This window comes from Silene latifolia, chromosome 7 (genome assembly GCF_048544455.1).
Source record: "Silene latifolia isolate original U9 population chromosome 7, ASM4854445v1, whole genome shotgun sequence".
Taxonomy (NCBI): Eukaryota; Viridiplantae; Streptophyta; class Magnoliopsida; order Caryophyllales; family Caryophyllaceae; genus Silene; species Silene latifolia.
In genome coordinates, this window is record NC_133532.1 from 68,173,724 (window position 1) to 68,185,512 (window position 11,789).

The 11,789-nt window shown below is 38.9% G+C and overlaps 1 long non-coding RNA gene across 1 annotated transcript; it reads right to left on the reverse strand.

Annotated features, from left to right (window-relative positions):
• Positions 1-9,032: 9,032 nt before the first annotated feature.
• LOC141591130 (uncharacterized) lies at positions 9,033-11,463 on the reverse strand. The gene is made up of 3 exons (XR_012520676.1): positions 11,274-11,463; positions 11,066-11,175; positions 9,033-9,370 (listed from the first exon to the last, which is right to left on the reverse strand). It is a non-coding gene; the product is annotated as an uncharacterized LOC141591130 (long non-coding RNA).
• Positions 11,464-11,789: the final 326 nt, after the last annotated feature.

The window sequence follows — 11,789 nt, forward strand, 5'->3', positions numbered from 1 at the left end:
TTGGTTCCTACTGAGGGATACTCCCTGTAAATAAAAACGAAGCAAGGGCCCCGAAAATCAAAGCATCCTCTTATACCATTATAAATAACACCTTGTTTAAAAAGTCTCAGGCTGGACCTTACTTACGTTGTTCGGAACCAAATGAAGCCACCAGGTTATAGAAGACATACATAATGGCTATGCGGAAATCATAAAGGTGGAAGAAGCCTGGCAAGCAAAATTCTCGTGACAGGCTACTTTCGGCCAACCCGAGAGCGATCGCATAGATACATTTCGAAATGTGAAGCTTTGTCAAATCCATTCCCCTACATCCATCAACCATCGAACTACTACATTCCATCTCGGCCCCCTGGCCATTCATGAAATGGGGCATGGACATAGTAGGAAAGCTACCTCAGGCGCCTGGACAAAAAGTCTTTATGCTAGCAATGACTGACTACTTTTCCAAATGGATAGAGGCAGACTCTTACAGGCAAGTCAAAGAAAAAGATGTCATATCATTCATCAAAAGAAATATCATATGTAGATATGGAATACCTTCAGAAATAGTCTGTGATAATGGGACACAATTTGTGGGAAAAAGAAAAACTAATTTTCGTGCACAATGGAATATCAATTTAGTCACATCTACACCAGGCTACCCTAAAGCCAACGGCCAAGCAGAATCAAGCAACAAAGTAGTAATCAGTTGCCTGAAGAAAAAGCTGAAAAGAAGAAAAGGAAGATGGGCAGAAGAGCTCCCCCTAGTTCTATGGGCTGACAGGACCACACCCAAAACAGCCACAGGCCAAACACCATATTCCCTGGTCTATGGTTGTGAAGCGATAATACCACAATTTGAAATTCATGTGCCAACTACCAGAAGCAGCCTAAACACAATAGAAGAAAACAGACCCCTATTACAAGATAACCTACTCTTAACGGAAGAACCGAGAGATGCGGCCAAAATCGGGATAGCCGCCTACCAAAGACAAAGAGCAGGAGTTACAACAAAAATGTCAATATCGAGTATTCAAAGAAGGAGACTGGTATTAAGGAAAGTTTTCCCCAACACCAAAGAAAAGAATGCAGGCAAACTAGCCCCTACATGGGAAGGCCCGTACTTAATTGATTCAATAGTGGGACAAGGAGCTTACGGGCTACAACTACGGAAGGAGAAATGATCCCCGGATCTTGGAACATTCTCCACTTAAAACTATTTCATATCCGAGAAGCAGGTAAAACTACTCACCCTATATACATGTGCCAAGTTCCATACCTGCTATGTGCTAAATTACTTGCCTATCATTCTTAATTTCACCTAAAACTTTATTTCAAATCCTGAAAACTTGTTTTACGCCTTCTTTTTACTTATTATATGTTATACTTTAGGCTTAAACAAATGTTCAGGATTGAGGGCCACTCCACCTAACCCGAACAAAGATTTCTAAAAATGCTCTAATTTGGCACCGCCCGCTCGACCGAAAAATAAACCGAGCTCAAGATACATAAAAAGACAAGTACAAAGGTGGAATAGACCATAGTACTTGTCAAAAAAACCCCCGACAGCCGAGGGCCATAAGCCCTCCGACCAAGCAACCACCCTCATTCTTAAAAGCCCTCCCGACAGTGAGAAAAAGCCACCATTCCCCATAAACACGGGAATGAGGGCCATAAGCCCTCCCCGAGGCATTATTCTAACAAAAATATCACATGAATATACACGGTACAAATTCCAGTCAAAAACAAAGAAAGAAAATCAAGAAGGAAAGGACATATATATTCAAACCTACCAGGAATACATCCTTCCTGTGCAAAAAGAACACACCGTTCATTCAAGGCCAAGCCAACAAAAACCAAAACAAATCCTAAATCATTTGTTCAGGGAACATCCCCCCTTGAATAGGCCAAAACAACACAAAAAAAAACAAAAATATTTCAAACTAGCCCACCTTGGACACAAAAGAGCAGAGCCAATCCCCTCATCACCTCTTCTTCTTCATCTCCATCCCCTTCAACATCACTATTTTTCCCTTTAGATGGAGGAGAGTCCACCTCCTCATCAGCATGCAACTTACAAAGCTCAGGATACGTGGTATTGAGATCGGCCAATTCCCGATCGGGATTCCAAAAGGCCTCGACTTCAAAGCAGGCTCTTTCATAGCATCCACACGACCCTTGCCAAAGAAATACAGGGCAACATCTTTATACCTAGCTTCGAACCTCGTCCCTCTCCACAGACCAATTCTTCATTTACCTTTAATCGCTCCCCGCATAGCTTTGTTTTTCAGCCTTCAATTCTTCTGGGCAATATCAAACTTGGCCTCGAAGAGCTTTCAAAGCATCCTGAGCAGATTTCACTTAGCAGACTCCACCAAAGAACCGAGCCTTCCCCGCCTCATTATCCTCCTTCAACGAATGATTCTCGGCCTTTGACACCTCCAAATCGGCTTTAAACTTGTCAAAGATCTTTTTTCAAGATTTGTACCTCCCAATCCAAGGTATTTTTTAGACCATGAATCGATTCCAGGTTGACAGCACTCCTCAAAGACATCATTAACATTCTAAAAACAAAAGAAAATGCCCATCTAAGCCACAAAAAAAAAAAAACACACACACAAAAACCCACAACGAACAAAGACAAAAAATATATACCTCCTGAAGCATGGTAACCAGGTTGGCAAAGATAATCCCCGGAACGATACATAGCCAAAGCACGAGCGAAGCCTCCTCGCACGATACTTGAAATAAGGATCATCAACCACAAAAGCCTCGAGCCTCGAATTTGATCCTTAGCAAATCGGACCTCATCCATACGAGCCCCGACTCCCCGACCTCATGAACTCCTCCCAAAGGCTCATCCACTCTCTTCCTCTTCTCAGGACGATCACTTCCATCCACAACCTTTTCAGCGATACCAACCGAGCTCCCGCATGATTCCGAATTTGAACAAAGACTATCACTCCCCGTTGCCTCACCGCTCTTTGACTTCTCCCCGTAATTTGAGAAACCCCGCCTTCACCAAAGACAGACCAAAACTAGCAATCTGGCGAAGCCCCTGGTAGCCGCACGACGAGTTTCTAAAATCAAAGCAATAAAAGCATGGATCCAATACGGGAAAACGAGAATAACAAAACAAGCAAAAGAACTTACTCCCGATGAAGATGCCCCGGAACCTTAGTGCTCTTCACGGGCTTATAAGTACTCAACTTAGCCTTCTTAAAACGAGGCATAGCGGCTTGCCCTGCACAGGCAGGCCAAGCCCTCTCCTCTTGAGCAACGCCATAAACGCCGCTATCCGGTCACCGAGCCCCTCAAGATCGCATTATTCACCCAATCATTTACTAAAAGAAAACATGGGCAAAGTAAGCAAACTCTCCAAAAAATACTATTACCAAAGCAAAAATTATGCAGGAAAGAAAGATTACCTCCTTCAACAATTTGGATAATTGAGATAGTCCAGTCGGGGCAATTGAATCGGCCTTGATAAACATATAAGTTTGAGCCCGACCTTTATCATCCCCTGAATCAAAATTGGTGATCGGGTGAGCCATCTTGACCGACCGAAAATTGAACCTCCCAAAGTAGAATGACTCTTCGAGATGATAAACATTCTTAAAATCATCCGGAGTAATAACCAACTTATGCTTAGAACATAAATGCTCAATAGAATGGACAATCTTCCAAACCATTGGCATGAGTTGAAACGGAGGAACCCTAATAGCCCTAACCACCTCAGCCATAAAAGGAGAAAGGGGAAGTTGACCACCACCCCTGAAAGCCCACTCAAAAATACAGAACCAACCAGGGCTACTCCAATTAGCCCTGATAGGACCATTCTCAGGAATCCAAACCTCAACCCCATGAGGAATGAGACCCCTGCCCTTGATATAATGCTCAAAAGCGGGTTTGATTGATTAGCCTCATGGAAAGAGACTGCTAAAGCCTTATTAGGAGAATACTCAACCCCCTTATAAGACATGGACAGAATCTCTGGAGGAGGAACAACCTCCACCACGTCATCCTCGGGAATGACTTCAGGGGACCCCTCAACCTCGGCCAGGCCATTTCAACTTCAACGGAACTTTTTCAACCTCGGCAGAGCTTTTGAAGCCGCCCTTCTCTCCGCCACCAGCCATATATTATTTTTTCTAAAAGATGAAATTTTGCAAAGGAAGAATTTTTTAGAAAGAGAAAGAAGAAAGTTAGAGATTGGAATGTGAAGACATACACGAAACAAACAAGATATTTATAGCCGCAAAACCATAACGGCTAGGAAAGCAAGTGGTTAAGATCAATCATGACTCTCCTAGGGTTTTGTGAACCTACCCTATTTATGGCAAGTAACCGTTACAAGAAGTTGAAGCAAACTCAAATTCTGAATCCGATAGAAAGTCCCCGCACAAATCACTTGCCTGGCCCAAATTTTTATCTCCTCATTCCCGGCCGACCCAATAAAGGAATAAGAAGATAAGGGGCAATTGTTGGGCCCTAAATTATCCTGCCTGACCTGATATAGGCCAGGCAACAGCCAAAGACAACTTCCAGGCTCTAGAGATCTAAAACCAGGCATTACTCCAAGATTGTGGCACTAAGCAGGAGTTGATTAAAGACAAAGCGAGAAATAACCAAAGAACTGAAAAGATAAAGCAGGCCATTGCAGGCAACAAACAAGCAGTCTCATATGTTCCCTACAAAAAAGGAAGACCAATTCCAGAAGGCAAAAATATAGGGAGCAGTCAAAGCAACGGCTAAGAAAGAAGCAACCATCTCCGGGTAAATAGGGACATTCCCTATTTACCGGGGGAAAACCTAAACGGCACAAAGGGATTGAAGGCAACCACCTATAAATAGAAAGTGGGGGAAGACAAGAAGGATTATCTGAGATACCATCACTTTTACTCATATACTTTGTATTCTTAAGCAATATATTCGCCTGTCACGCCTGATACAACAATACTCTGTCAGGCTATCCAAAATCATAGCAACAATCACTCCTGGCTTGGTGCCCGTGGTTTTTTCCCTTATTCCCAGGGTTTTTCCACGTTTAAAATCCTTGTGTCATTATTTATTAGTCTGTTTTACATTTAATTACACCAATCAGGCAAGTTATTCGAGTTAGATCACCCTACATATAAATCCCTGGCAGGACGCTCTAGATCACAGAAAATCCTGCTAAAACAATAAGGAAGAGGATGTTGGTAAGAAAAATCAGAAAAAGGAAGGTAGGGGGAAGGGGTGCCGCGGGTAGGGAAGAGGAAAGGAGGAAGGAGCGGGTTTTTAGTCGGGATTTTTACGAGTCGGTTTTGGCTCGTTTCGATAATAATTAGAACCGTTGGTCAAACGCAAATTCCGACAAGACCAAAGTTCTTAAACACGAGATTACAAGAAAATTGAATACTCATACGACCCATATCCAAAATCGTTTACCCAATGTTCAAAAGAATTATCCTTTTCCTCTCGATATGTCATTATTTCGAAATAAAAAGTTTCACACGGTTTAAACTATTTTTAAACGTTTTGAAACTATCAAAATAAATACTTTTCTTCAAAATATAATAAAATTATATTTCTTTGAATTATTTTTACTTTAAATACATTAATATCAAATTTTACTTGATTAATAAATTACTTCCGAAATATATTAACGGTCCGAAATTACGGGGTGTTACAATCACCCCTCCTTTTTAAAAAGTTTCGCCCTCGAAACTTAGAAGGAGAAATTATAGTAAACAACATCTTAATAATATAGTTATAAGAAAATATAGGTATCTTTTCAATGAAACGGTGATACTCTCGTTGATCAGACAAGAACATCCACATTCATATCAAGATATAAAAATATTTTTACACCAATAAATGAGAAAACCCATTATTGGGACGTCTCCAACAACGAGATTTAACATTCCCTAATGTTAAAACCATTGAAAATCATAAAAGCATTTTCAAAATTTTAGTTTAAAGTTCTATAATAAGAATAATATCTTTACTAATTATGATTAAATACGGCTTAGTACCGCGGAAAAGGAGTAAGAAAAAGGAATCATTACACAAAACGAGAAATAGCTTAGGTATCCAATTGAACACTAGGGTTGAAAGAGAGTGAGAAATCATTTTCAAATGTTATAGAAAGAGGTTAATTTGTAGATTTCACTCCAAATTAAGAAAAAAAAGAACCAAAAGTTTACTCAAACTATATAGAACCTATGCAAGATGGAAAACAACTCGGGAACGAGAAGTGCAAGTTGCGATAGGAAACTCACACCCAACAGACAAGAAGGAATTGAACTCTTAAAGGTGGAATTTTTGGATGAAGTCAATAAAGATGTCAACGAACAAGACGCTTTACTCAAAAGGTCAAATGAGTTCCATAAAGGCGGACACAACGGAACAAGCCAGAATAGCAAGAATGACAATTGTCAGAGGTCGGAATTAGGAAGATCGGTACATCGAGAAAGGTTCACAATCCTACTTCCCAACAATATTCCCATTTCCAATAGAAAGATTCCTCAAAGGATTAAATATAAGGTCCAAATTTACAATAACATTCCAAAACAACTTTCACAAGCCTAAGGTCAAGGCTTCCAACAAAGTTATATTCGTATCCAACTAGTGTCAACTATGGGTTCCTCAAATTCTACAAGGTTTTCATTTCAAAACAAGGTAGTAACATACCAACCTCAAAATCCGAAAAATCAATAGGATCTCACGTTCCTCTATCCTTTTATTTATTAAGGATTGCCAAAAGCGGAACCACACTCAGCTACACTCAGCTACAACACCGTCCCATCACCTCAAGTACTCGGTGCGACCTCAAGGTCTATAAAACTATAGGATTAACAAAATCTTCTCAATACTAAGTCTCTCTTAACTCAAGAACTCTCAAGAGCCAACTAATACCAAATCACATCACCAATCCATTCTGGTCATCAACATCCCCAAGGAGTATTCTTTCAAATTTGATATCCTAAACTTACTTACCATCAAATTCTCAAGGAACAAGGTCATAATTGTAACAACACTTTATCACCTCAGAGTTCCTAAAACCATAAATTGAAATTATGTTCCTTAGCCTAACAATTGGTGTCAACCATACCATTACCCTTTCTAGTTTCCAAAACAAGTGCTAAAACCTCCCAATAAAGTAGCTTACTCTCACTTTCATACCATACCTCAAGTAGTAATCAATATCACTCACTAAAACCAACTAATAATCCCACATTTAACATTTCTCACACGGTAACATATACATTATCAAACCCTCATCTCCAAAGTGATTATGGAAGCCAATCACAAACTCGACTACTTAGTCAATCCTATATCCTCAAGTCACATCTCACTAACTCCGTAAACATGGTCAATAAGGTACCAACTATACTAAGGAGATAAGGAGTGATAAAGGAATTGAGAAACGGTAAAACATTTCCTAAGGGTGCATGAATCTGACAAGTTAGGAAACTAAGGAGTCGATCCGTAATGATAACGGTTGACATAAATAAGAGGTATTCGAGTTAAGAAGATATCTCGGGCAAGAAGAAGATACGTAAAATTTGGCATAAAAACAAGGTTCAACGAACGTTAAAGAGAAGGAAAGGAGAATAGAAGCGGCACAATGAAAGGGTTACCGCTTACCAAACACTCATCAAAGCTTATGATCGATATGATAAGGTTACACCACTAAGGTGCTCAACAAAGCCCCAAAAGTCTACCAAATTATAAGACTAACAAGGACTCCACAATGGTAGGTATTCCTCAACTCAATTGGTTCTAAGAGCCAAAATCAATTCACCACACAAATTCATTTGTTACCACCCATGTCCCAAAGTATCTCCTTTACCATTCTCGTCATTGAACTTCACTTACTATGTCATCCCCAAGTACCATAGCTTGTCTACTCCATCATCTCACCACTTAATACTTCTAATCTCCGATACCATAAATTGGAATCACATCCTTGAACTCACGAACTACATCGAACAACATTCGACCAAAATTCCCAAATCCAGATATGATTAATAAGGTCAACCACGTGTCAACAAATTTCGAAAGGTCAACAAGGGCTACTCTATACTAGATTTGGTCAACTTAAAAGGTTTAACAAACTAACTAATTCCAATGTACAATACCAATCCATTAAGAAACATCAATGTCCTATTGTATTCCTTTCAAGGCCTACAAGGATTAGGGCTAACTATCATTCCTTTAATTCTCCACAAGAAATATCGAGACTCTCAAATGAAGTAGCTTAGGTTCATTCCATCTTATGTGCTAAGGTAGTACCCATGCTCAAACATCTATAACAAACAAGCTCTCAATAGAACTAAATCCCAAGGTGTTTCTCAACTCACTAGGCTCTCGTATTAAGTACAACTAACAAGACTAACCAAAGGATCCCAAGTTATATTCTCCTATACAACTCAAACCTTAAACAATCAATTTCTCAACTCGTTCACGCCCTCTAATGATACATTCTCTTAAAACCGGGTTCTCTTGAACAAGGGAACTATCCTGCGGAATAAAAGGAAGGTGTCCACATGGACTCTTATTATAAGAAGAAAACGAACCAAGGATGAATCGGGAGAAAGAATAGAAGAGTAGTTACCAAGGCGAGAGAAGAGGAATTAAAAAAAAAAGACGAATCAACCACGAGATTGGAAGATTAAGGTAAGATACACTGAATACGAAAAGAAGTATCAAGAAAGTGGAAGCATTCTTCATTTGGCATAACCAATCTTCAACATTCGGCAACGGCCACTCAGCCTTGGTCACCAACGAGTAAGATCACGGTCATAGCTTCAACGGCACAAAAATTAATAACTAATTGCATTATCAACGTTTCATGGAGAGCCATTATGCAAAATAGAACATTGGTTAGAACCTAACAAATAGCAATCACAAAAAGACTACCACATAAATATCCTAACTCTACCCATCCTACCCATCTCTCAAGTTTATTATTTAAAGGTCAAGTGATTTTAGGTGGGGTGCACAAACGTGCGTCGGGAGCAAATATGCTCTGATACCAACTGTGACACCCTTAAATTTAGCGTTAATTAAAACACGTAAATTCTACAGAAAAACTGACAGGATATGTTTGTAATTGGTTCAACTAGATAAAACCTGTAATTTTTAAAATTTTCCTAAACCATTCACAAACATCTCCAAGAGGAGGGTGTCAAAACCTGTAAATTCTATCAAACTAATTTACATAACTATGCTAAAGGCAAGAAAATATAGAGATACAAACCAAATTAAAAGAGGGAGACATATGTCCCTTCAAAATATATACATAACCAAAAGTTAAAAGGTTTACTACTAAAAATAGCCAAACTAGGTCCAAGGTTCCTTTGCTCACTAGCTCGTCCGTGTACCCCAACTAAGCATCAAGCACCTGTCAATCGCATTTTATACAAACACGAAAGCCACAATTCAGTGGGGAGTAACTTCGAGTCCTCCCAGCCACGAAACGTCATATTTAATGTAACATGTAGTGTAACATGTAAACAATATGATAAACAATTTAATTATCATGTATTCTAACCTACGACCCCTAAACTAACCAAAGTAAACTAGCATGTGAAACATATAACAATTAGTAATCCAAACTTTATCAATTGTAACCGGCTTACATCTCACCTATTACAATTCATAAAATCACCATACAAGAAAGGGCAATATATCAAAGACAGGCATAAGTTCTTAGTACGGTCAATAGTCACTTTGTAACTCGAGTCTATACCACGAAGTAGGGAAGGTAATCGAACCGGTATCTTGGCTCAGCGGTTAATATTAATAAAACATGGCCAAGACACAACACAACCCTAGCCTAAAATCTTGAGACCTAGACATGCGGATACACACCACCGCACCCAAGACCCACAATTTTTCTAAAACAAAGTGAGTACCCTAAGGAGTCCACCAAAGGGTTGGCTAGTACTTAAGCTGACCACTTACTATCAAAATAAGTAACGAGGTCATGCCCTAACTTGGATATAAATCCACTAGTCAGGAACACAAAGGCTATTAAGCAGTGAACATATACTCGTCAGAGACTATAAAGACCTATCTATGACAAACACAACAACCTGCAAGAAAGTATTTAATACCAATACCATTTCTAGCAATATTAACAATATTAAAGGCTTCATGGAATCTAAGGCCATTTCTACAATATAAGAAGCTACTCAAATCAACTAACTACACATGTGAAATAAAAATATAATAAATGGCCTAAAACAAGAAAAAGGCCGATTATCCAATTCATATAAAACTTCATCCAACCGAATTTTTACCCGCAACCCCAGTCCTGCGACAGTACGGGTTAAATTGCGGCCGACCAATCACACAATTGATGACATCGAATCATCAAAGGGACCAAGGCTCGATTGCGGCACAATCATCAAAACATTACAATTATCGCTATAAAATTCATTTTGAGCCTAATCATTACAATTTCATTTTATAATCTACCCTAACATGTGCAACTACCAATATAAACATAATTTTTACCATTAACATTATTCATTTCAAAGGTTTAACCATATGTTACTTATTCTAACTATAACATTAATGAACCTAAAGTGATGAACAAAGCATGAAAAACCGCGAAACAAGCAACGGACCAACCCGGGCCAAGCACGGGCCTGCCGCTGACCCGTCACGGGCCTGTTTCACTGCTGTGAACAGTACCGCGGGTCTGTGAACAGTAACTTTTCTATAAATTTTTCGGTAAAACGACGCCAAATACTCATACGGACTCCGAATTGAGTGATTCAAGTGGCTAAACCACCTAATTTTTCGACGCCGTTCAATCTGTCATATTTTTGGAAACATTGGAAAATGTCTCGGTCCGGTACTGACACGTTCCAGCCAACCCGCGGATTTGTCCCATCAAATAATTACTCATCCAAATTTGTTCTAAACATTAATATACAAATGGTTAACTTAAACTAACAAAAGACAAACATTAGACATGCATGCAACCCATTTTATCATGTGAAAATTTACTACTCAAACAAAAATCACAAAAACATATAAAAAGCAAAGAATGTGACGATTATTCGTCGAGTAACTCGAAATATGTTACCTTAAGCTAGAAAATGAGCAATTAGCACCTTAAAAACCAACCCTAATCTGCCGACTAACCACTATCTTCGACAATATACGAGTCCCCAAACTCGTCTTCCAATTCTTCACCTAAATAAACAATAAAAACACAATAATAAGTATAAATACCGAAATTATGCCAAAATTCGTCTTAAAACAACATCAAGAAAACTGAAATTAAAATATACCAGGAGGTAGATCTCGAAGAGAGGATTCCGAAAATATAAATTATGTGAAAATCCGATAAGAAATGAGGAAGTTATGGTGATTTTTGCTTGAATTTTAAGATGAAAATGGTGATTTTGGTTTTGGAATTGTTAAAAACATAAGGAAGAGGATGTTGGTAAGAAAAATCAGAAAAAGGAAGGTAGGGGGAAGGGGTGCCGCGGGTAGGGAAGAGGAAAGGAGGAAGAAGCGGGTTTTTAGTCAGGATTTTTACGAGTCGGTTTTGGCTCGTTTCGATAATAATTAGAACCGTTGGTCAAACGCAAATTCCGACATGACCAAAGTTCTTAAACACGAGATTACAAGAAAATTGAATACTCATACGACCCATATCCAAAATCGTTTACCCAATGTTCAAAAGAATTATCCTTTTCCTCTCGATATGTCCTTATTTCGAAATAAAAAGTTTTACACGGTTTAAACTATTTTTAAACGTTTTGAAACTATCAAAATAAATACTTTTCTCCAAAATATAATAA